Raw genomic sequence first — 5,124 nt, forward strand, 5'->3', positions numbered from 1 at the left:
CACACACACACACACACACACACACACACACACACACACACACACACACACACACACACACACACACACCGATGTTTGTTCTTCTATGCTTATGGGGACTTTTCAATGACTTCCATTACTTTACTGATGATTTCCACAGTCCCTAACCTCACATGTACATACCTGACCCTAAACCTATAACCTAAACTCAATTCACACCTTTGTCTTATCCCTAACCCACCAGTGGTATTTCCCCCAATGGGGACCGGGTTTATGTTCCCAGTGGGTCCTCACAGTGGTTCCTCACCAGGCTGTGTGTACTGGGAAAATGGTCAAAAATCATCCCAACCAGGTAATAAAAACATGTACGCATGCACACACACACACACACAAACCACTTCCTACCCCCATAATTTTCCTGTAAAATGTACTTTTGGTTCTAATAAGACAAACACATTTGATCCAGGAAGTTCATCCTTTCTTTGTGACTAAATGAGTTGATTGTTCTTTCTAAGTAGAACAAGGTTGTGGTTGTTGTGGTTTTTAGTAAATAGCGTTTGACTAGATCACTAAGATTCAGTTTCCTTTCCTCTCCCATCTTCTTTACCAGCTTCGTTCTGTTCAGGGTTGTGGGCAAACAGGTTGCCAAACCACCACAGAGACTCAAACTACACACACACACAAACCTGCTCTTCAGTGGTGGACAAAGTACTCAACTTTAGTACTTGAATAAAAGTATTGATACTCAGGGTCAAATCTACTTAACTACAAGTAAAAGTTACGCCATCAAAAATCTACTCAAGTTAAAGTACTGAAGTACTTACTTTTGAAAATACTTAAGTATTCAAAAGTACATACATTTAAAAAATACTCAAGTATTCAGAAGTACAAATGACATTTTCTACTATCAACACATTGCTTTATTGTTTTCAGAGTGAGTTTACAGAACCTTGTAGCTCTCAGAAACCACCTGATGTATTGACACGTACAACCCCTGTCAAAAATGATGGAATCACTGGACTCAGACGATGATCATTCAGTTGTTTCACTTTGTAGAAAAAAAAAAACAGATCACAGACATGACACAAAACTAAAGTCATTTCAAATGGCAACTTTCTGGCTTTAAGAAACACTAAAAGAAATCAAGAAAAATACACTTTTCTTATCCTATCAATTGAAAGGATGTTCGGGGTTGATGAAATCATTTTTCAAGATGATAATGCATCCTGCCACACAGCAACAACTGTGAAAACGTTCCTTGAAAAAAGACACAGAAGGTCGATGTCACTGCCTGCAAATAGTCCGGATCTCATTCCAAATGGGAATCTTTGGTGGAAGTTGAAGAAAATGGTCCATGACGAGGCTCCAACCTGCAAAGCTGATCTGACAGCAGCAATCAGAGACAGTTGGAGCCAGATTGATGGAGTACTGTTTGTCACTCATTAAGTCCATGCCTCAGAGACTGCAGCTGTTAGAAAAGCAAGAGGTGGTTCAACAAAATACAAGTGGTGTTATAGTGTTTTTGTTTCTTTGTTTTTCATGATTCCACCATTTGTTCCCCAGAATTGAGTGATTCCATTTTTTTTTTCCTTCTGCTTGGCCCGAAAAGGTAACCGTTACTGACTGCCACAACTTTTTCTTGGTTTCTTTTAGTGTTTCCTAAAGCCAAAAAGTTGCCATTTGAAATGACTATAGTTTTGTGTCATGTCTGTGATCTGCCCTTTTTTCTACAAAATTAAACAACTGAATAAGCATCCTCTGAGGCCGGTGAGTCCATCAGTTTTGCCAGGGCTTGTAGAACCACTGCTACAAATTCTACACCACCTGTAAAGACTTCAGCATAAAAATGCAATAAGGTGAGTGGTGAGTTCTTAAATGCACAAATGTAGTTTATACGTAGTGAACTCATACGATGTTTAAACTGATAGGAACTATTCTTCAGCCCTAAAATCTCAAGCTGAGATATGATCATGGGTGTGCTGGTTTCTCTATTCTCTTCAATCGTCTCCATTGCTGGGTTCTGTCATTGTGCCCTTGGGCAAGACACTAAGACACTTCACCCGCCTTGCCTACTGATGGTGGCGCCGGTGTATGGCAGCCTCACTTCTGTTAGTGTGTCCTAGCTGTAGCCACATTGTAGCGTTCCACCATCAGTTTGTGAATGGGTGAAAGTCTGTAAGTGTAAAGCGCTTTGGGGTCCGTAGGGACTTGATAAAGCGCTCTATAAGTTCAGTCCATATACCATTTCTTTGAAASGTAGGTGTGAGCTCAGCTCATGACCGTTAATGAAAATGATGTAATCCCAAATCTATCCTAGATGTGAGCTACAACTGTGATTGGTTCCCCATGAGGAACATGGTATGGTCAATACATTTCAAGAAAGAAAAACAGCAACAGCTGATTACAAAGCTATGCTGAACCAAAAGTAACAAGTAGCTAAAAGATTTCTAGAAATGTAGTGGAGTAAAAAGTACAATATTTGCCATTGAAATGTAGTGGAGTGAAAGTAATAAGTACCCCAAAAATAATTACTCAAGTAAAGTAAAGATACTCAAAAAATGTACTTAATTACAGTACTCGAGTAAATGTACTCCACTACTGTCCACCACTGCTGCTCTTAAGTTCAATTTAAAAGCACCTAATTGTCCTGACACATACGGATTTAGACTGCTGGAGAAAACTCCCACAAGTGTCAGTTGTGATGAACACTGAGTATTTTCATGCTCTGGGTGAGGGTGTAAAACACGACACCCCTGCAGCCGAGTACAGCTGCATTCAAACCCAGTCGAGCTCAGATGAAGAATCAAGGTTGTTGTTATTATCATTTGAATCTGGTACCACGTCGTAATGTTCTCAAATTTCACAAATGTAAATTATTCCAATTTTTCAATAAAGTTTTTTTTAAATTGTCTCCCAATTGCATAAAACTTACATTCCAAGGTCAGAAAACACTTATGTTCAATGCACAACTTGTTAGAGTGTAACCCTGTACATTAATGTTTAATACTGGATCATGGATAGATAAAAATGGATAGATTCATAATTTGTAAAAAAAAAAAAAAAAAACTCCCTGCTTTGCGTTTAAGAACAAGAAAAAAACTAAAAATTTTATTCCTAAGCCAAATGTTAACATTATATTGCTCAGTAAATAAATTTGCAGTGTTGGCATTCCAATGATTCAGTCAGATTTCATTCTGACTTGCACTATTAGAAAATATTGGCACGGTGGCTCAGAGCTATTATTTCTCAGTAACAGGGTTGTTGGTTTGAATTCCGGCCGGGGACCTTTCTGGGTACAGTTTGCCTTTGCTCTCCGTGCAAGCATGGGTATTCTCTGGGATCTTCGATTTCCTCCCATAGTCCCTGGGTGTGAGTGAGAGAGTGAATGGTTGTTTGTCTCGTTTGTCTCCATGTGTGGCCCTGTGATGGACTTGCGACATGTGTCCAGGGTGTATCCTGCCCCCTCACACAGCAACTGCTGGACACCAGCGACCCTCGCGACAGATTGAAGATAATAGATGGGTGAAAAGCCTTTGAAGAAAAATAAAAGCTTTGACCTTTAAATTTAACTTTTCACTTCATAGTTTAGTGACTGTAGCTGACTTTGTGTAATGCAAGTGGGAGTTTTTATCACAAGCACAGGATGCAGTATGTAGGAGTAAGCTCAGACAGCAGCAGCAGACAGCAGATGACAAATTAGCAGAACAAAGATGTGGGTTTGTGTGTAAATGTACGCATCTCCTCATGGTGTGGTAGCAGTTTAAAATAAATTCATTTGTAGAAAAGGGTAAACCCTTTATCTTATTATTGACTAAAATAAATCATTGAGAATTTTAACAGTAAAATAAATTTATTCTAAATAAATATTATATCAATTTGTTTGATGATCCATAGAAGGTAGCTATTTTGTGACTTTCTTTGTCAGCTTATTCCTTCACACTTTTTTAWTTTTTAGCCTTGTCACAATTTCTGTTAGCCTTCTGCCTTTGCAATAGCTTTCTTTTAAAATATTTTTTCCTTTCATTCTGTATAGATTTACCTTTATTCAAAAGTCATTCAAAAGCCAACTGCTGTACATTTCTTCATGTTTGCAAAGAAGAAAAGCTTCGTTTTAAAAATGTATGAAGTTTAGCATTGTCTCAAATCCATCCATCCATCCATCCATCCATCCATCCATCCATCCATCCATCGATCAAAGCTCAGGATGGCAAAGCACATTGATCTTGACTTGATTTGTCAAACCAACTTCAAACTTGACTGACTTTAACTCTCAAAAATGTCCCCTGCTACAAACTAATTAGCACTCAAAGCACTCCATTTATCCTCTCATACATCTTTTATGACAATTTTTTGCCACAAGCTCATTCATTTCTTACCCTGACAATRATAAAAGGTTGATCAATCCCCATTAACCAAAGTAAGCTGATAAAAGGAGCCTACCTTCTTCGTGTTCACAGCTCTCTTCTGTTTTTGTACTTTCTTTTCAGTTCGATCTGAAGAGACTGATCAGCTCTCCTCACATTTGTCATTCAGGCTTCCCATGAAGTGTTGCTCTCTTAGAACTTGTCACTGTCACTTCGTTGTAAAACGAAGTAAGGGAAATGTACAGCACCCAAAAAAGAGAAAAAAAAAACTGTGGCTGACGTGGTTTCCTTTATGGTAGTAACGAAGTGTTATTCTATTCTAGTTTTAAGAAATGTGAAACTGATGGGTAAAAACCCCTTGTGATTTTCCATTTCCTTTTTTCTGCTTTTTTAAATTTGCTATAAACAGTCCCTGAAAAATGCAACGAAATCAACTGTGTTGGCATTTTAGCACGTGAAGGTTTAGCAATACATTTTGTGTGTGCTTTTCCAAAGCAGAACTCCTTTGGCCTTGAAAGACTTTTACTCATGCTATGACATCATGTGTATTTTCTGTCATTGCTTTTTAGATTTGGAGAGAGATAGAGAGTGYTGATCTCCAGCATTCATTAACAAAGAGATTTGACAGATTGTTAGTCCACCACAGAGACACATAAAGACAAACAACCATACACATAAACACTTGTGCTGTTTCGAAGTTGTCAATTAACCCAACATGCATGTTTTTAAATCCATACGGAAAGGGTCACTCTTGAGAACAACATAAAACTGGACCCAAGGA

General features: G+C 38.3%; 1 protein-coding gene across 1 annotated transcript in view; it reads right to left on the bottom strand.

The window, feature by feature from the left end:
* LOC106522494 (colony stimulating factor 2 receptor subunit beta) overlaps nucleotides 1–4,489 on the bottom strand; it is a 24,676-nt gene extending 20,187 nt beyond the window's left edge. Inside the window, exon 1 of the mRNA XM_014015518.1 lies at nucleotides 4,420–4,489. The gene's annotated coding sequence lies outside the window, so the exon portion shown is untranslated. The remainder of the gene's footprint in view (nucleotides 1–4,419) is intronic.
* Between the last annotated feature and the right edge of the window lie 635 nt (nucleotides 4,490–5,124).

This window comes from Austrofundulus limnaeus, unplaced genomic scaffold (assembly GCF_001266775.1).
Source record: "Austrofundulus limnaeus strain Quisiro unplaced genomic scaffold, Austrofundulus_limnaeus-1.0 Scaffold130, whole genome shotgun sequence".
Lineage (NCBI taxonomy): Eukaryota > Metazoa > Chordata > Actinopteri > Cyprinodontiformes > Rivulidae > Austrofundulus > Austrofundulus limnaeus.